This window comes from Hyperolius riggenbachi, chromosome 4 (assembly GCF_040937935.1).
Source record: "Hyperolius riggenbachi isolate aHypRig1 chromosome 4, aHypRig1.pri, whole genome shotgun sequence".
NCBI lineage: Eukaryota > Metazoa > Chordata > Amphibia > Anura > Hyperoliidae > Hyperolius > Hyperolius riggenbachi.
Window position 1 is genome coordinate 194,678,083 of NC_090649.1, and position 22,040 is coordinate 194,700,122.

Consider the following 22,040-nt stretch of genomic DNA (forward strand, 5'->3'; position numbering starts at 1 on the left):
CACAACAACCCAGGCCTTGCATGAGGTACCGCCATGCAGTCATAAATGTAATAAAGATAAGTGGTTCAATAAACAGGGACCACGCGGCAACGCTAACCCAGCAGCAGCAGACGTGATGGAACAGGAGGAGGCGCAGGAGGAGAAGGCCACGCTTTGTGAGACACAACAACCCAGGCCTTGCATGAGGACAAGAAGCGTGCGGATAGCATGCTTTGTACCGCCATGCAGTCATAAATGTAATAAAGATAAGTGGTTCAATAAACAGGGACCCAGCAGCAGCAGCAGCACACATGATGGAACAGGAGCAGGCGCAGGAGGAGAAGGCTATGCTTTTTGAGACACAACAACCCAGGCCTTGCATGAGGACAAAAAGCGTGCGGATATAGCAGCAATGGTTTTTGCCGCCATGCAGTCATAAATGTAATACAGATGAGAGGTTCAATAAACAGGGACCGGAAACGCTACACCATCCCAGATGTTCATTGGTCATGTTACTTGGTTGGGGTCCTGGAGTGTTGCGTAGTCGTTTCCAATCCAGGATTGATTCATTTTAATTTGAGTCAGACGGTCTGCATTTTCTGTGGAGAGGCGGATACGCCGATCTGTGACGATGCCTCCGGCAGCACTGAAACAGCGTTCCGACATAACGCTGGCTGCCGGGCAAGCCAGCACCTCTATTGCGTACATTGCCAGTTCGTGCCAGGTGTCTAGCTTCGATACCCAATAGTTGAAGGGTGCAGATGGATTGTTCGACACAGCTACGTCATCTGACATGTAGTCCTTGACCATCTTCTCCAGGCGATCGGTGTTGGAGGTGGATCTGCACGCTTCCTGTTCAGTGGGCTGCTGCTGCATGGGTGTCAGAAAATTTTCCCACTCCAAGGACACTGCCGATACCATTCCCTTTTGGGCACTAGCTGCGGCTTGCGTTGTTTGCTGCCCTCCTGGTCGTCCTGGGTTTGCGGAAGTCAGTCTGTCGGCGTACAACTGGCTAGAGGAGGGGGAGGATGTCAATCTCCTCTCTAAAGTCTCCACAAGGGCCTGCTGGTATTCTTCCATTTTGACCTGTCTGACTCTTTCTTCAAGCAGTTTTGGAACATTGTGTTTGTACCGTGGATCCAGAAGGGTATAAACCCAGTAATTGGTGTTGTCCAGAATGCGCACAATGCGTGGGTCGCGTTCAATGCAGTCTAGCATGAATTGAGCCATGTGTGCAAGAGTCCTACCAGAATCCTCATCATCCTCTTGTGAGCGTTGTGATAGTTGTTGTGATGCATCATAGTCGTCACCTTCCTCCTGGTCTGCTTCTGCTGACCATTCGCGCTGAATTGTGGAAGTCCAACGTGCACCGCTCTGGCCCTCGTCAGTGGTGGCATGAAATTCCTGCTCCAACTCCAGCTGTTCCTCCTCCTCTTCTTCGTCATAGCTGCTGGGGCCAGCGTTCCCTGAGGCGGATGGCCTGATGTTGGTACCATCACGCTGATCGTTTTCTCCTTCAGATTCCCCCAGTTGCATCATGACAGCTGTTTCCTTGATTTTCAACATTGACCTCTTCAGTAAACACAGCAGTGGTATGGTAATGCTGACTGAAGAGTTGTCACTGCTCACAAGCAACGTGGATTGCTCAAAATTTTGGAGGACTTGGCAGAGGTCCAACATGTTGGCCCAATCGGATCCACAGAAGCTTGGCAGCTGTCCGGATGCGCCTCGGTACTGCGCCGTCATGTACTGGACCACTGCACTCTTCTGCTCACAAAAGCGTGCTAGCATGTGCAGCGTAGAATTCCAGCGCGTAGGGACATCACACAGCAAGCGATGGTGGGGGAGATTGAAGCGCTCCTGCATCTTGGCGAGTGCCCCCGAAGCAGTACTGGAATTTCTACAATGTTTGGCCACTCGACGCACCTTCAACAGAAGATCGGCCACGCCTGGGTATGTCCTCAGGAACCGCTGAACTACTAGGTTCATCACGTGCGCCAGGCAAGGGATGTGTGTCAGCTTAGCCAACCTTAAAGCGCGAATGAGATTACTCCCATTATCACACACAACCATGCCCGGTTTCAAGTCCAGCGGTGCCAGCCACAAATCCGTCTGTTCCTTTATTCCCTTCCAAATTTCCTCCCCTGTGTGCTGCTTATCCCCAAGGCAAATCAGCTTCAGCAACGCTTTCTGACGCATGCTAACAGCTGTGCTGCACTGCTTCCACGATCCTACTGCTGCTGGGTTAGCGTTTCCGGATGAGGTACAGCTTTGAGATGCGTTGGAGGAGAAGGAGTCAGAGAGGTAGGTGCTGCTGTTGTTATCCAGTGGGAGGGACGGCGGTGCAGCTGTTTGCGGCGTGGGCAACACCCGCGCCGTAGCAGGTGAGGAATCGCTGCCAGGCTCCACAAGGTTCACCCAGTGCGCGGTAAGGGAGATGTATCGACCCTGGCCGAACGCACTCGTCCAAGTGTCAGTGGTGAGGTGAACCTTGCAGGCAACGGCATTCTTCAAGCTTCGGGTTATTTTGCTGACCACGTGCTCATGCAACTCAGGCACTGCAGAGCGCGCAAAGTGGTAGCGGCTGGGAACCACGTAACGTGGGATGGCCACTGACATCATGCCCTTGAAGCTGTTTGTCTCCACCACTCGATATGGCAGCATTTCGCAGGCCAGAAGCTTGGCTATGCTGGCTGTTACTGCCACGGCCCGGGGGTCATTTGCTGGCAATTTCCTCTTGCGCTCAAACATCTCCGACACAGACAACTGAACCGTAGCGCTGCACACGGAAGGGCTGTTGGTTGTTGTGTTTGATGAACACTGGGAGACCTCAAGAGCACTACTCTGGAAAGTGACAGTGTCAGCGTCGTCTGATGTTTGTGAATGTTGTGAACCACGCAATGGCTGGGCTACTGCTGCTGCTGAGGCGGGTCTGGTGGTGAGTCTGGTGAACCCAAGGGAGGCAGTGTTGCTGGTACCCTGTCCTGCCGCGTTTGCCCACAGAGTGGGATGTTTGGATAGCATGTGGCGGCTCATGCTGGTGGTGGAGAGGTTGTTAATACTTTTCCCCCTGCTCAGGCGAGTCTTGCACACCTTGCAAATCGCCATGGTAACATCCTCAGTGCAGTCTTCAAAGAAAGCCCAGACTTTGGAGCACCTGCCTCCTTGCTGGCGATTTCTGTTTCCTCCTCTTTTGCCTCTCACTCTAACTTCCACGCTTGTGGTGCCTGAAATTGCGCGCCGCCTACCTTGTGGCACAAGGCGAACTCGTGCAGCAGTGGGTTCTTCAACAGACTCATCTGTGCTGCTGCTACGACGGCGATGTTCTCGTTCACAAATAAAATCTGGGTCTCTGTCCACATTGTCCATACCCTCCTCTTCCATCTCCTCAAACTCGTCATATGTCATTGTGGGGGGCCGCCGCCGTGGAGTAGAGCTCCCCAGAACAACCTCTGCGCAGCTCACTCCAACGTCGTCTTCCAGATCTTGTCGGCCGACCTCCTGCAATTGCAACCCCTCCTGCCCAACTTGCTCTGGGATTTGGGTTTCCGAGTCCTCCTCGGACTCGCCTTGTATTTCAGTGCGCGGTGCATTTCCCACAGTTAATGGTTGTGAATCCGGGCACAACATTTCTGGCTGTTCCTCCATTGACCTTTCATAGGTGGAAGTTTGTTGGGCTGGGAATAGCTCCTGCGAATACCCCATTGTGTCCTGAGGTAATTCATAGGACTGGTTATCTGGCAGTTGTGTGCGTGGTGTCGCTGCCGGTTGTGTCAGCTTTGTGCCCACTGGCTCCTTGTAACTGGCTGAGGACTCGGACCTCGTGCGTGATGTGCTGGTGCTGCTTAACCCACTGCTGGACGCTTGAGAGGTCATCCAAGTAATTATCTGGTCCTGTTCTTTTGGATTTGTGAGGGTTGTTGTCCTGGACAACATGGGCGGTATTGAGTGGGTTTTCTTGGGTGCTCCCCTGTGGCCTGTACGTGATCCGTCAGGGGAAACACCTCTTCCCTTGCCCCTTCCTCTTTCACCGGATTTCTTCCTCATTTCACTTATCCTTACAGTACACGCTGACTGGCAGCAGTACAGTGGCAGTACAGAAATGCTATACAGTACCACTATTCCCAGCAGCGACACAGAGCACAATGCTATACAGTGGCGGGTGAGCGGTGTACTACTGTTCCCAGGCCCAGCAGACACAGAGTGGAAGTAAACACAATGCTATATAGTCTGGCTGAGCGGTGTACACAGAGTGGCAGTACACACAATGCTATATAGTCTGGCTAAGCCGTGTACACAGAGTGTCAGAAAACACAATGCTATATATAGCGTGGCTGAGCGAGGTGCACAGTGGCAGTACACACAATGCTATATTAGTCAGGCTAAGCCGTGTACACAGAGTGTCAGAAAGCACAATGCTATATATAGCGTGGCTGAGCGAGGTGCACAGTGGCAGTACACACAATGCTATATAGTCAGGCTAAGCCGTGTACACAGAGTGTCAGAAAACACAATGCTATATATAGCGTGGCTGAGCGAGGTGCACAGTGGCAGTACACACAATGCTTTATAGTCAGGCTGAGCCGTGTACACAGAGTGTCAGTAAACAATGGTATATAGTCTGGCTGAGCGGTGTACACAGAGTGTCAGTAAACAACGGTATATAGTCTGGCTGAGCGGTGTACACAGAGTGGCAGTAAACACAATGCTATATATAGCGTGGCTGAGCGAGGTGCACAGTGGCATTACACACAATGCTATATTAGTCAGGCTAAGCCGTGTACACAGAGTGTCAGAAAACACAATGCTATATATAGCGTGGCTGAGCGAGGTGCACAGTGGCAGTACACACAATGCTATATAGTCAGGCTAAGCCGTGTACACAGAGTGTCAGAAAACACAATGCTATATATATAGCGTGGCTGAGCGAGGTGCACAGTGGCAGTACACACAATGCTATATATAGCGTGGCTGAGCGAGGTGCACAGTGGCAGTACACACAATGCTATATATAGCGTGGCTGAGCGAGGTGCACAGTGGCAGTACACACAATGCTATATATAGCGTGGCTGAGCGAGGTGCACAGTGGCAGTACACACAATGCTATATTAGTCAGGCTAAGCCGTGTACACAGAGTGTCAGAAAACACAATGCTATATATATAGCGTGGCTGAGCGAGGTGCACAGTGGCAGTACACACAATGCTATATATAGCGTGGCTGAGCGAGGTGCACAGTGGCAGTACACACAATGCTATATATAGCGTGGCTGAGCGAGGTGCACAGTGGCAGTACACACAATGCTATATAGTCAGGCTAAGCCGTGTACACAGAGTGTCAGAAAACACAATGCTATATATAGCGTGGCTGAGCGAGGTGCACAGTGGCAGTACACACAATGCTATATAGTCAGGCTAAGCCGTGTACACAGAGTGTCAGAAAACACAATGCTATATATAGCGTGGCTGAGCGAGGTGCACAGTGGCAGTACACACAATGCTATATTAGTCAGGCTAAGCCGTGTACACAGAGTGTCAGAAAACACAATGCTATATATATAGCGTGGCTGAGCGAGGTGCACAGTGGCAGTACACACAATGCTATATATAGCGTGGCTGAGCGAGGTGCACAGTGGCAGTACACACAATGCTATATATAGCGTGGCTGAGCGAGGTGCACAGTGGCAGTACACACAATGCTATATATAGCGTGGCTGAGCGAGGTGCACAGTGGCAGTACACACAATGCTATATTAGTCAGGCTAAGCCGTGTACACAGAGTGTCAGAAAACACAATGCTATATATATAGCGTGGCTGAGCGAGGTGCACAGTGGCAGTACACACAATGCTATATATAGCGTGGCTGAGCGAGGTGCACAGTGGCAGTACACACAATGCTATATATAGCGTGGCTGAGCGAGGTGCACAGTGGCAGTACACACAATGCTATATATAGCGTGGCTGAGCGAGGTGCACAGTGGCAGTACACACAATGCTATATTAGTCAGGCTAAGCCGTGTACACAGAGTGTCAGAAAACACAATGCTATATATATAGCGTGGCTGAGCGAGGTGCACAGTGGCAGTACACACAATGCTATATATAGCGTGGCTGAGCGAGGTGCACAGTGGCAGTACACACAATGCTATATATAGCGTGGCTGAGCGAGGTGCACAGTGGCAGTACACACAATGCTATATATAGCGTGGCTGAGCGAGGTGCACAGTGGCAGTACACACAATGCTATATTAGTCAGGCTAAGCCGTGTACACAGAGTGTCAGAAAACACAATGCTATATATATAGCGTGGCTGAGCGAGGTGCACAGTGGCAGTACACACAATGCTATATATAGCGTGGCTGAGCGAGGTGCACAGTGGCAGTACACACAATGCTATATATAGCGTGGCTGAGCGAGGTGCACAGTGGCAGTACACACAATGCTATATTAGTCAGGCTAAGCCGTGTACACAGAGTGTCAGAAAACACAATGCTATATATATAGCGTGGCTGAGCGAGGTACACAGTGGCAGTAAACAATGCTATATATAGTGTGGCTGAGGGAGCGGTGTACTACTGTTCCCAGCAGCGACACACAATGACTGGGGGGGACCCTGGCTAGCGTGGCTGGAGAGCGAACTACCCTGCCTGCCTACCCAAAGCTAAACCCACAGACAAATGGCGGAGATATGACGTGGTTCGGGTATTTATTTACCCGAACCACGTGACCGTTCGGCCAATCAGAGCGCGTTCGGGCCCGAACCACGTGACCCGTTCGGCCAATCACAGCGCTAGCCGAACGTTCGGGGAACGTTCGGCCATGCGCTCTTAGTTCGGCCATGTGGCCGAACGGTTTGGCCGAGCACCGTCAGGTGTTCGGCCGAACTCGAACATCACCCGAACAGGGTGATGTTCTGCAGAACCCGAACAGTGGCGAACACTGTTCGCCCAACACTACTTAGCACTGCTGGAAGTGTTAACAGGCCATCAAAATGGTATCAGCGTACAAAGGACTTCTGCATAGAAAGCACAAGTTCTCCCACTTGCTGCTTACATAGAACTAGGAAAACATGCATAGCTGCAATTGAGCTCAAAACTATTTAAAACCAAGAAGAGCGATGTATCCCACTCATCATCCTATTCTCAGAAAGTATTGTAGCCAGATACAAAGTGCAGAAACTTGCAGAGGTTGTATAACCCTAAATCAAAGAATGTAACCGCAGCTATATCATGTTTCTACAGAACCTTCCCAAGCAATAAACTCACAGCACTTCAGATTTTTATCTTACCTCCTATTTGTAACTATGTGGCCATATCAGACCTGATGCTACAGGGCCTGAGCAGCATAGCACTAATATTTGAGGATACAACTTAAATATCCAAATCCAACATGGAACCCTCTATTTAGTTACTATAAAATCTGTTTACTGTGCAACAGTATCATTTAGATAAAAGCAACAGTCATTGATATCTTAGATCGATTTTGCTTTGGGGCCCCATAACATATAGTTACACCTCTTTAGCTCTTTTTATTTTTAAAGTTTAGCATACTACAGATCAATGTCAAAAAGTAAAATCACTTTTTCTTTTGCTAAAAAACATAGGGCTTGATTCACAAAAGTGTGCGTAAGAAGGGTAGTCTTAGTCTTAGTTAGCACGCCTAAAAGCCCCTTAGCACGCCTAAAGCCCTTTAGGACGCGCAACGTTTTGCGCGCTAAGTTAGCACGTTGCAACGTTTTGGGTCCACCCGGTGCAACGTTTTAGTCGCACCCCTAGTGACGGTTTGATCGCACCCGGTGCGACATTTCGCGTGCACCGCGCAGCGCTAAATTTTCAATAAAAGCTTGAAGATCAATAAAAGCTTTGGGCATGCTACCTGCTTAGCAGCGTAGTTAGCACGCCCAAAGCTTTATGAATCGAGCCACTAATCTTCTATCTCCTATCTTCTCTCCTAGGTAGATGCTGTATAATCTTATCTGAATGAAGCTTTGTCATGTATGGTTATTAAAGTGGGCACTGGGCAGTACTGGGTCATATCTGGAGTCATTGATCCCCATGCAGTTCCTGGGCGCTGTTGTGACTTTTGAACGTTTGAATCCTTCCAAAATAGCTGCTTCCAAAACTTTACAAAATACTCTATGTAGACAAAAATGTTGGAACAACTCAAATTTTCTAAAGCATGAAAGTTTACGGCTGGTGCGACAGAAAGTCATTACATAACATTGATGTCAAGGATTAAGAAAAATACTGACTGGCATTTTGTGAGGTGATAAATGTTGATAAATGTTGAACTATTATGTCTCTTGCACACTGCAAGCGATTCCAATTCAGATTCCGCTTTTTAATCAGTTTTTACATCTGATTCAGATTCCGATTTGCAGTTTGCTCCCTGCACACTGCAAATCAGAATCTGAATCGGCTGTAAAAACTGATTAAAAAGCGGAATCTGAATCGGAATCACTTGCAGTGTGCAAGAGGCCTAATAGTGGTTCACTCCCTCACTCAGTGCCATGCCACATATATTACGCAGATGGCACACTTGCTGCATAGTTCAGCCTTCATTCTGCTGCCAACAAGTACCTTCTGGCTGCAACAGAAGGTCAGCATTTATAACCACATATGCCAGAGTTTGAGACTCTGAGATTATGGTTATACAGCAGCAAAGAACCGTCTCATGTCAAGTCTAATATAAAACACATTGTATATACCCTGACCTTGCCACTTTAACCTAGTTTTACAATGTCTCCTCATCCCACTGAGTCTGTGGTATGTGATCATGTTTAAGAAAACAAATGGTCTTATCTATTGATAACATTTATCTATTTATAACATAAATTAACTAGCATCCCTGTGAGACCCTCCTGATATTGTAATTAATGCACCCAATGGCATTTATTAATGTTTTCAGAAGAATGTCTGAGGAAGGCTTCATCGCTGAAAGCTTACTACTTTTCTTGCTGATCTCACATGTGCATGCATGGAACAGATGCTTCCTCAATGTAATTGATGAGCACTTGCCTAGCAGGCTCGAGGGAGTAGCTGCCCATGTGAAGAGGACCTGTTCCATCTCAGACCACATTTACATGGTTACTGCTTATTACCATCATAACGTTTCACCATTTTGTCGCATGACTGGAACATGATTAAGAACCACTGCTCAGTGCACTATTATCATGAAAGTGTGCTCAGTTAAAAATTAAATCTTGCAAACAGACCATGTATGTAATAAGTACATACAATGTATTTCATTCACTTATATGTTAAGAAAAAAATGGTGTTCAAATTTTTTTATGTCTTAAAAATTATAGTGTGTGTGTGATGTTTATATGGCCAATAAGTAAAGTTTAATGATTAAAGTCAACAAAAAATAAATGTGATATAACGTGTTTTATACACTTGTGCCAACTAATAAACTATCGGTACAGTTCCTGATGCTACTATTCAAACCGTTTCTATAGCAGATATGCTGTATTTACTCTCAGCAAAGACATCATAGGTAAGACCTTTGTTAACCTCTATAAATACAAACTTGTAAATGCCATAGATTTTCTGAGTGCCTTAAACAACCTTGCTGAATCACACTCCACAAAACGCAAAGCTCATATAGAAAATATTCTGCTCTATGGTAATTATAATCAGGGTTTTATTTTGGTTCTCTGGATTCATTGGTAAGATCTCTACATCTGAATTTCCCAGTTTTGTTCACTTCAAGACAGGCATCTTATCCTTTTAAATAATTACGATTCCTTTCTATGCAAGTTTTGTGGTTATTTGCAAATAGTGCCCATTAATTCAAACCAGCTACAGCAATAGTCAGTAATGTCAGTAATAAAAGCACACCTGAATTGATAGGGATGTAGAGGCTGACATATTTCCTTTTAAGCAATACAAATTTCCCGGCTGTCCTGCTGATCCTCTGCCTCTAATACTCCTAGCTATAGTCCCTGAACAAGCATGCAGCTCAGATGTTTCTGACTGAAGTCTGAGTTGATTAGTCAAATGCTTGTTTAAGGTGTGTGATTCAGACACTATTACAGCAGTAGGACAGCCAGGCAACTGGTATTGTTTAAAAAGAAATAAATATGGCAGAATCCTTATCCCTCTCAGTTCAGGAGTCCTTTAAATGACCAAGTTACCAACTGTGTCCCATCTTCTGTAGCAATGTAAAACTGGTCACATACTCTTTTTTTTATTATTTTATAGTATAATATTGTGACAAATGGAATAAAAACACACTGTGCCAAGAGGTTAGGTTTCCAAAGTTATTGTTGAAGGGTGTATCACAGCAAGTAACCGACAGCGCTATGCTTCAGCAAAAATGGACACTAAAGGTGCCCACTAATGGTACAATTTTTCCTTCAGATTCAATCTTTCAATGCGATTTTTATAATCAAATTGTATGGAAAACAGTGCCGTATATGGCACAATTAAATGTGAAACGATTGTTGGATTGGAAGTTGGATTTAATGATTGGATCGGAATGTAAAACCTTCTTATATCATTCCATTAATGGGAACAATCGATAATTGCCTTCCGATTACTTTTGATCATTCAAATAGCATTAAAAGATCGAATCTGATGGAAAAATTGTACCCTTAATGGTCACCTTTAGAATGATGCCTCATTAAAGACAACTGCAGAAAACTTGATAATAAGTGAAATAACTTCATAACTAGCATTTTTTACAACTATATGAGTATAAAAGTATGACATACACTGCTTTAAAGCTAATAAATACAATCAAATGGATTTATTTTTTCCCATTGCTTACCAAAATATGGGGCTACTAACACTTTTTTGGCAATATTTCTATTTTATATTAACTCATCTTTTCCTATATGGAAACAACCTGAACTAACAAGCAATCACCCTTTCTAAATAGATTATTATATTATTCACGAATTTCCTAACTCAAATAAAGACTAGGTAGCACTAAACAGTAGAAAACACATGCAAAATGTTGCACTAATGCCCGTCAGTGCTTCATACTATTCTGGTAATAGCAGATGTTCATCTCTGTGAAGAAATAAAAAAAAAAAAAGCAATTAATTTGTTAATCCACTTACCTTGTAACTTGTATAATAAATAAATTAACCACACACAACACAAATTTCCAAAATGACCCCATTTTAGGTATTACTCCACTGTCATTTGAAAAGCATGGTGGATGTCACTTGAACACACTTGCAAGAAAGAAACGAAGATAAGATGGTTAGTGGTTTAAATATTATAAGAGCTGGGAGGGGGCGGTTGTAAAAGAGTTTATGGAAGGTGGAAATTAATTGTGAGCAACAAAGAAGAATGTCTAACAGTTTGTTTGAGATACTTCTGTTCTCATGGTGATGTCAATTTCATGCTAACATGTTTGCTCATGTAGCTGATTTTACTTGCATTTTTTTATTACTAATGTTCTTTATAGGTATATTGAAACATTGTAAATATATAGAAATAGGAATTATTTTACTTTCATTGCAATGCAGCCAGGTTTCTTTCTGGTGTATGGTAGAAAGCAGTACATTTGGGCTTCAGAGGCACTGCAGACGTTTGGGCACTGCCATAGGCTTCCGTCCGACATATGTAACTTCAGTTTGCATAGCCGGTGGCCCCAGTGTCCGCTATTTTATCAGGCACCACTATGGAAGTTATTAGTATGGGTGCCCAGGGTGGCATCTGATATTTTTAGCGGCTGATATGCGGTGGGAAAGGGGGGGGAGTTAAGATTAGGCATCAATGGGGGTTTTTAAAGGTGTACATTTAAAAAATGGGGCCTGCAAATTTCGGTGCAAGGTGAAGCTGAAAGACAGCTTACACCGTCGTAGCCAAAGTCCTGCCCACGTTAAATATTATTCCCTCAGAGAGTTGTAGCAACTGGGAGGATACGTAATTCAAGCTCCGGCTATTGCCAGTGGCCAAATTACCCCCCCCCCCCTTTTTTTTTTTTTTTTGCTAATTTGAGCGCTGACTATTGTTGGTGTCCAAATTAGTCAATGAGCACCACTGTAGCTGTAATTAACATTGCGGCCTATTACGGCGCCCATATCATTGGCACAGTGTTGAGGCAAAATTAGCTGTCTCAGGTTTTAAGGTTAGGCATCGGGGGAGGGGGGGGGGTTGTAAGATTATAAAATTAGGCATCAGAGGGGGGTTAAGATTCGGCATAAAAAGGGGGTACAAGATTAGGCAAGAGTTGGCATCCGGGGGGGGGGGGGGGTTAAGATAAGGCATCAGAAGGTGAGTTTAAGATTCAGAGTCAGAGAGGGGGTTTTAAAATTAGGCAAGATTAGGCATGGGGGGGGGGGTTTAGACAAGGCATCAGAGGGTGGGTTTAAGATTAAGAATCAGAGGGGGGTTTAAGATTAGGCAAGATTAGGCATCGGGAAGAGGGGGAGGGGTTAAGATTTGGCATCTGAAGAGGGGGGGGGGGTTAAAGTGGTCTGAATGTCAGCATTTGCTCTAAAAGATGCCCCACAGCTTTAAAGCTACTTTCCCAAAACTTTTTTTTTTTAGCAGAACATCATGAAATGGCTAAACAAAGCACTTTGTCCTGCTATTCAGCTTCAAATATGCATCCAAACTGGAGATAACAGTATCTATGTTTACATTCCAATGTTGATACATTTGTCTGTAACAAGTAAAAAACACTTTCTGAGAAGCTGTCTCTGCTTCAGGCACACACACAGTTCAGAACAACTCAACAGAAGATTTTAATATATAATAAAAATCAGTTGGAATAAAATGCAATGGCCTATTTCAGGGTAAGAAAAACTACACTTTGGAAACTTGTAATTTGTAAACAGACAATATTACTTATGCACAAAAGCAAATATGATAACTGTATGAGTAATAAAAAGTAGAAAAACACATGTTTGTTGAATGTCATGTCAGAGTTTCAGACCACTGTAAGATTCAGCATCAGAGGGGGGACGGGGTTAGGATTCAGCATCAGAGGGGGAGTTTAAGATTAGGCATGGGGGGGGGGAAGTTAAGATTAGGCATCAGAACGGGAGGGGGTTAAGGTTATGCATCGCAGTTTTTTTTTTTAAAGATTAGGCATCGGCAGGGGGGATGATAAAGGTTAGGAAATGGAGGAGGGGTGATTTGGGTTAGGCATCGACAGAGGAAGTGTCCTGTGTGAGAGTAGGGTTAGGTTTAGTTTTAGTAAATGATCAGAAACATTCAGAATTAGTACTGCAAACAAGTAAAATATTGGTAAATTTACTGATATTCTACTAGCCATTATTTCCGGCACCCAAATGTCCAGCTGCCCTTTTTGCATATAAGCTTGTGGTACATTAATGTGTGGCTATCCATTAGGTGACATTAGACTGCTTTTAAAAAGTGTAGTTGGGAACTTGAAAATAAATAAACTCACTTAAACCTAGACCCTAATCTGAATAATAAGGCACACTTCTTAAAGTGGAATACTTTTTAGGTCTGGTACCCGGTACTAGCTGCAAGCAGAATCAGAATATTAAAGACTTATATATATATATATATATATATATATATATATATATATATATATATATATATATATATATATATACACACACACATACATTTAAGTACTGTTCATGATATAGGTGCACAGTATCTTTCTTCATATGTACTATACATTTAAGTTGGCCATACACTCATAGATTTCCACCGAATGTTCTAAAACGATTGATTCCTTTCTAAAAAGAATTGATTCAGAGGGAATCGATTCCTACCATATTCTGCACATCAATTTCCACTAGATTCCAGCACGGAATGCAAGTAAAGAGACCCTGAAGCCTCCTTAAAATCAAGTTTTTATTTTGAAAACCTTTTTGAGTATGTTTGCCCTAACTAAAATGCCGCATGCCCGTGGCTGAAATCTAACTAAATCCCCCCTAACTCCCCTCCCCCGCAAAATCCACGACTTTCTTGGTCCTGGATTTTGCTGCCCTGGGAGGCAGAGCTCTCAGCTGCAGCTCTGCCTCCATGCGCGTCAATCTGTGCATAGCTCCGCCTCTCCCCCGCCCCTCTCAGTGAAATAAGACTGAGAGGGGCAGGAAGAGGCGGAGATCCGCCGCAGATGGACACGTGTAGAGGCAGAGCTACAGCCAAAAGCTCTGCCTCTCACGGAAGGAGCCCCGGGAAGCTTGTGGGGATTAGTTTAGTTTTCAGCCACGGGGATGCGGCGTTTTAGTTAGGGCAAACATGCTTAAGAGCTTTTTAAAATAAAAACTTGATTTTAAGGAGGCTTCCGAGTCTCTTTAAAATCCATCAAACTACTCTTGCCTTGCCCCGGATTGTTTTACATTTTACATCCTGTCAGATCAATACTTTTCTCCAAAAGATTTTGACTAAAAATCGATCACTCTGACATTTTGGAGAATCGATTCCAAGCAGATTCATCGAATCTGGAAGGAATCGAATGAGAAAATTGATGAGTGTATGGCCATCTTTAAAGTGATTGAGCTATTATGAGTGATATTTAATTTCAGTATAGGAGAGCTGACAGTAATTAAAAAAAATACAGCTATTTTTCTTTAGCTTTTTTTGTTAATTTTTGTAAGGGTTTAATTAAGCCTAATGGTGGCCATACATGGTCAAATTTTTCCATACAATCTTACCATTTCCATGTAATATAAGGGAATAAATTATCCTTTCAGTATATTCACTTAATTTACCCGTATACTACATAGAAATGGTAGTATTGTATGAAAAAATTGTACCATGTATGGCCACCATAAGACAGACGGTTTGGGCATCCTTTAGCATCAGAGGCTTACTAGTTGCCCTGGCTATATTTTTATCTGTGTGCAGTGCCTGGCTATAAAGTAATTTCTACATTAATCAATACTGCAGCATCTGGCAAATGTATCAGGTGGTAACTTCTACACTACTGTACCTTTATAAAACAATGACTATATTATACTGTACTGTGGTACGAATAAATGGTTTAGAATAGCTCAGATTCCAGACAATCTGAATTTGATCTAGAGGGCCACAAGTTAGGAGCTCTGTAAAGATCTTTGTAATGTGGTCCAATGAAACAAAAGTTAGCGAGTATGTTTTTCCCAAAAAAGTATTAACTGAATACAAAAAGAATCATCAAAGTACCTGCCTGGGTATTGAAAATGAAGATCATTGACCATTGCAAAAATTATTCCTCTAAATTATGGATTATTTTACTACAACGTGCAGTAAAATGTTACATGTAATCCAAATTCACAGTGCAGTGGGCACTCCACAGCACACAGATATACACTGTAGATGCCACATCTGCTCAGCAAATATGTGCTCAGCGAACTGGTAAGGAAGGAGTCAACTGATCAAGGGCAAACATCCAACTAGCTCACCCTTTAATATTAACAGGATGAGGAATCCCTGGTTAGTCACCGCTGATGTCTCTTACATCATGTTAGGCAAACATCATGTAACCAAGGGGATTTAACTAAACACAAGTACCTGCAATTAGGTGGTGAAAATATTTAACACAAAGCATGCTCTTGGACATATCAGAATATAGTCAGGATGCTGAAAAATTAGTAAATGACTGGCTGTGTGATTGCAGCTATGTGTGCATATCATAAAGCGTTTTTAAAATAAGTAAATACATATAAATTAAGATGTTCAACGAATATTAAAGTTGAGTTAGTGCTGTGGAAGTGTGCCTTTGTTAAATTTTGATTGGAAAACCAATCCCATAAGGGAGGATTGCAGCAATCATCTTCTTGATCTAATATAGCCTAGATGAGGGTTGTTGTTAACTTTTGCCAACAGCAGATCATTTTTATTAAATTTAGGCTTGGCTTGCTGGATCATACAGGTTCTTTCTGGACTGTTCTGCAGTCTTAGCAATGTTGGCCCTATGTGTCCTATTAATATATAGCTGATATAGCTGCAAAAATCTACACCCTTCCAGTTTATCAAAGGAAAACTTAATTCACGGTTACCTACTGCCCCACTGCAATAGGGACATATGTATTTACTACCCTGACATTACTAATGCCTATTAGATCCCAATTTTATACATAACATCAAAATTCTTGCAGGTTAGTTAACTAATTACTGCACATAGTATATCTACACCCTGGCCGACTTCATCTGAAGTTCCAGGGACATAGATATTCACCTTCCGCTGTTGCATGCTCCCGCTCACCTCTATGCGTGTTCCTGCTCCTGCACACATTCTTGCTGCCACCCGTTAGTAGGGAGATCAATGAATGGGAATGCAGCTGATCTAAGTCCTAGTGTTTATGATTGCCGGCATCAATGAGATGCCTGCGGTCCTTGTAAAAAAAGGTAACACATACATGCCTTATTTCCTGTTAGCATTCAAACAATGCACACAGGAAGAATCAGTGTGAGGACATCTTGTGGCCAAATAGTAAAATTACACCTACATGCACATAAATATGCTATTAAAATTAACTGCTCACCTTCCCCACTCTCCCAAAGTTACAGAAATAAAATATTTGCATATTAAAAAAATGACATTTACAAAAAAATATACACAGACGCTCTCCTCTCCTTGAGAAAGAGGGGTGATGCCCCCAAAACTAGTGGCACCTGTCTTGAGGGGATCCTTTGCTACTCCTTACCACACTGCCCTAATTTTGCCACCATTCCTGGGCTAAGTATTTTTATTTCACTATTGTAATCTGTGCACTCTATTCTACAGGCTGCTCCTGTATTGGCCTACTGACATTTGATTCTTACTAGGTAATTGTTTTCAGCATTAGCAATTTTGATACCATTGAGGTTTTGCACAGGTTAATATATATACGTTTTTGCATGGATCACACTATATATTGTATGATGTGACTGTTTTATGCTGGTTAAAGGACATTTACTTTTGCACATTATTGTATCATTGAAGCACAGTACTGAACCCAGGTTCACCTATCTGTTGGCTCTGCTTTTGAGCCAACAGTATATATATATAGATATATTATATATATATACAGTGGTTTGCAAAAGTATTCGACCTCCTTGAAGTTTTCCACATTTTGTCACATTACTGCCACAAACATGGATCAATTTTATTGGAATTCCACGTGAAAGACCAATACAAAGTGGTGTACACGTGAGTAGTGGAACGAAAATCATACATGATTCCAAACATTTTTTACTAATATATAACTTCAAAGTGGGGTGTGCGTAATTATTTGGCCCCCTGAGTCAATACTTTGTAGAACCACCTTTTGCTGCAATTACAGCTGCCAGTCTTTTAGGGTATGTCTCTACCAGCTTTGCACATCTAGAGACTGAAATCCTTGCCCATTCTTCTTTGCAAAACAGCTCCAGCTCAGTCAGATTAGATGGACAGCGTTTGTGAACAGCAGTTTTCAGATCTTGCCACAGATTCTCGATTGGATTTAGATCTGGCCTTTGACTGGGCTATTCTAACACATGGATATGTTTTGTTTTAAACCAATCCATTGTTGCCCTGGCTTTATGTTTAGGTTCATTGTCCTGTTGGAAGGTGAACCTCCGCACCAGTCTCAAGTTTTTTGCAGACTCCAAGAGGTTTTCTTCCAAGATTGCCCTGTATTTGGCTCCATCCATCTTCCCATCAACTCTGACCAGCTTCCCTGACCCTGCTGAAGAGAAACACCCCCAGAGCATGATGCTGCCACCACCATATTTGACAGTGGGGATGGTGTGTTCAGAGTGATGTGTAGTGTTAGTTTTCCGCCACACATAGCGTTTTGCATTTTGGCCAAAAAGTTCCATTTTGGTCTCATCTGACCAGAGCACCCTTTCCACATGTTTGCTGTGTCCCCCACATGGCTTGTGGCAAACTGCAAAAGGGACTTCTTATGCTTTTCTGTTAACAATGGCTTTCTTCTTGCCATTCTTCCATAAAGGCCAACTTTGTGCAGTGCACGACTAATAGTTGTCCTTTAGACAGATTCCCCCACCTGAGTTGTAAATCTCTGCAGCTCGTCCAGAGTGACCGTGGGCCTCTTGACTGCATTTCTGATCAGCGCTCTCCTTGTTCGGCCTGTGAGTTTAGGTGGACGGCCTTGTCTTGGTAGGTTTACTCCTTCCATTTCTGAATGATCGCTTGAACAGTACTCCGTGGGATGTTCAAGGCTTTGGAAATCTTTTTGTAGCTTAAGCCTGCTTTAAATTTCTCAATAACTTTATCCCTGACCTGTCTGGTGTGTTCTTTGGACTTCATGGTGTTGTTGCTCCCAATATTCTCTTAGACAACCTCTGAGGCCGTCACAGAGCAGCTGTATTTGTACTGACATTAGATTACACACAGGTGCACTTTGTTTAGTCATTAGCACTCATCAGGCAATGTCTATAGGCAACTGACTGCACTCAGACCAAAGGTGGCTAAATAATTACGCACACCCCACTTTGCAGTTACTTATTTGTAAAAAATGTTTGGAATCATATATGATTTTCATTCCACTTCTCACGTGTACACCACTTTGTATTGGTCTTTCACGTGGAATTCCAATAAAATTGATTCATGTTGGTGGCAGTAATGTGACACAAAACTTCAAGGGGGCCAAATACTTTTGCAAGCCACTGTATATATATATATATATATATATATATATATATATATTTATATATATATATATATATATATATATATATATATATATATATATATATATTTTTTTTTTTTTTTTTTTTTTTTTAAACATTTTAAAATGTTTCTTTTAAAATGTTGTTTATTGTCAAATAATGCTTTTGTACAGATTTTTTTCAAACTATCTGAGTGGTGCTGTCTTTCAGGGGTTATTGTTTTTTATTTTTTGCAAATAAAATATTGTCGCCATATATTGTACTAGGGAAATATTTTAACTGTTGCAATAACCAGGACAAATGGGCTAATAAAAGGTGTGGGTTTTATCCACAGTAGAACGTTTTGTTTGAAAACTGAGAAATAATTATTTTTTTTTCCATTACTTTTTTATTATTCCAGTTAAAATGCATTTAGAATAAAGTAATTCTTAGCATAATGTACCACCCAAAAGATAGCCTAATTGGTGGCTAAAAAGAAAAGATATAGATCATTTAATTGTGATCAGCGCTGCGTAATATGTTGGCGCTTTATAAATACAATAAATAATATTAATAATAATAAGTAGTGATTAAGTTATTGGTGATTAAATGGGAGGAGCACTGAAAGGTTAAAAAATAGCTTTGGTCCTTAATGCGAACCTGAACTGAAAATAAAAAGTCAAAATAAAAATACACAGGTCATACTTACCTCCCATGTAGTCTGATCATCAATCTCTTTCTTCTCTACTGCACCCCGTTTGCCCTCTGTGATCAATGGAATTCTCTGTTCTCCATTTTGATAATGGCCTTTACCCCATAACAGCTTGCTGGTCAGCACACTGTTAAACTGTTATATCGCCCACTTGAGCCAAAGGGAAACATGGGCATTATTGCACATTCAGTTGTAACTGACAGCAGCTGATATATAACTGACAGCAACTAGTATATTTCAGTTCTAACAAAATCTTGTCAGAACTGGAAGGGATCGCTGTAAGAAGAAAATGGTGAGCGTCTGAGAGGAACTGATGGTGAGGTAAGTATGTAATATTCATTTGCAGCTACATCATGTGTTTATTTTAAATAATTTTACTCCGTTCAGGTTCCCTTTAAAGAGACTCTGAAGCCTCCGAAAATCACCCTTTTTTTAAGCCAGTCTTGTTAAAGAGAACTTAAACTGAGAAGGATATGGATTTTTCCTTTTAAAATAATACCAGTTGCCTGACTCTCCTGCAGATCCTGTGTCTCTAATCCTTTTAGCCACAGCCCCTCAACAAGCATGTAGATCAGGTGCTCTGACTGAAGTCAGATTGGATTACCTGCATGCTTGTTTCAGGAGTGTTATGCTGCCACTACTGCAGCCAAAGAGATCAGCAGGACTGCCAAACAACTGGTATTGTTTAACAGGAAACATCCATAACCCTCTCAGTTAAGGTTCGCTTTAAGCACTAATGGTTTCGCTGAACCGCTGCTATCCCACGGCAAAACGAGGCTTTATTCACCCCCAAATACCGGGGCAAAAATCCACGACTTTCCTGGTCATGGATTTTGATGCCCGGGGAGGCAGAGCTTTGAGCTGCAGCTCTGCCTCCATTCGCGTCTATCTCCCGCAGATCTCCGCCTCTTCCCCGCCTCTCTCAGTGAAAGAAGACTGAGAGGGGCGGGGAGGAGGTGGAGATCCACGGGAGATAGACGCGAATGGAGGCAGAGCTGCAGCTCAAAGCTCTGCCTCCAACAGGAAGGAGCCCCGCAATTTGCACCGGGCATTTCAGGGTGATTAAAGCCTCGTTTTGCCATGGGATGGCGGTGGTTCAGCTAAACCATTCTGAGGCTTCAGACTCTCTTTAAGGGGGTAAACCCCTCAGTGGTCAGCTAGTTAAATCCGTGTAGTTCCCATGATGTTTGCATAATGTAAGAGGCATCAGTAGTGACTAACCAGGGAATACTCATACTGTTAATATTAAAGGTTGAGTCAGTTGAATGGTTTCCAACTGCAATAGCCTCTGGTTCACTAACCTTTCTGCAACTGACCCTGTCATCTGAAAAGGCCCCACCAAAGTGTGCAAAACTTGCAGACACCTTTTGAAAAACGAATTCAAGCATACTGGATCACTTAGAATGCCCAGCATTGTCACTGTACTCAAACCATATTAACTTAACTAAAATCTGAACCTGTACAGAAATAATACACACATAAGCAGTGTTACAGTTTGTGAACTGCTCTAAAATGAAAAATACATCTGTACACATATGTATGAGATGAACATTTGCCCTAGAGTACAATGCACTGTAAATGACTTTATTTCTATGTAGCTATCACATACAGTAAGGGCCCTTTTCCACTAGCAGTTGCTAGCATTCACGCTGAACGCTAGCGATCGCTGAATCGCAAAAATGCAGGAAACCTCGGGCGATTGCGTTCACGATTTTGCTATGCTGTAGTGCATAGCAAAATCGCGGCAAATATCGCTCCACGGCGCAATTGCGTTGGAGGCAAAAACGAATCGTGGTAGTGGAAATAACCTACTGCGATTCCTATGTTATTTAGCAAACCCTAGCGATTGTAAAATCGCTAGCGGTTTGCGATTTTTCGATTCAGCTAGCGCAAACGCGCTAGTGGAAAAGGGCCCTAAGTGTGTTGAATCTAATGGTTCTGACTTCTTACTGTAGGTTTTGGAGAAGTCAGTCTCTTCTTGGGGGATTTTCAGGGCTATCTTATATTTTCAAAAGCAATTATTGAATGACCATTGCTTAGTCCACCTGCCAAAATAGTGTGTGAGCAAGAGGTAGGCCACCCAACAAATTTGTAGAGATCCTTGCCAGGAAGCAACTTCAAAAGAATGAGGTAAACCTTTTTCCCCCTCAAAGAGCAGGACTAGTCCAACAGGAAAGAACCATCAGATAAAAAAACACATGACAGCCACATACAAATAAAGTCATTTACAGTACATTTTACTCTGGAACAGATGTAAATCTTTTATGTATGTATAAATTTGTACTTCAAATATTACAGTTTTCATCTTTGCACCCCTTTAACATTCAGTATATACACTGAACAGTCCATCAACGTTTAAACTTTCTTAGGGAATTTGGGCAGATATGAGTCCCAGTTCCACCCTAGAAGGTAATTCTATTTAGTAAATGCTACTCACAAATCATAGACTGCATTATTGCACAGTGAATCACTAATTATAAGCCCATTGCTGTGAAATATTATATTGCCTGCCTACATGAATAACTTTTATGCAACCTCATCTATAATTATAGACAATATGTTCCCTCATTTTATATTTTTTACTATTATTCGGTACATAAGAGTCACTTGTTCTTAGAACCTAAACTGAGAAGAATATGGATGTTTCCTTTTAAAGGATACCCGAAGTGACATGTGACATGATGAGCTAGACATGTGTATGTACAGTGCCTAGCACACAAATAACTATGCTGTGTTCCCTTTTTATTTCTCTTCCTGAAAGAGTTAAATATCAGGTATTTAAGTCGCTGACTCAGACAGGAAGTGACTACAGTGTGACCCTCACTGATAAGAAATTTACCTTTTTATCTC

General features: G+C 42.8%; 1 long non-coding RNA gene across 1 annotated transcript in view; it reads right to left on the bottom strand.

The window, feature by feature from the left end:
* Positions 1 to 10,762: 10,762 nt before the first annotated feature.
* Positions 10,763 to 22,040, bottom strand: part of LOC137571680 (uncharacterized) — a 159,733-nt gene continuing 148,455 nt past the window's right edge. The window contains exon 4 of the long non-coding RNA XR_011031402.1: positions 10,763 to 10,993. This is a non-coding gene — a long non-coding RNA (uncharacterized lncRNA). The remainder of the gene's footprint in view (positions 10,994 to 22,040) is intronic.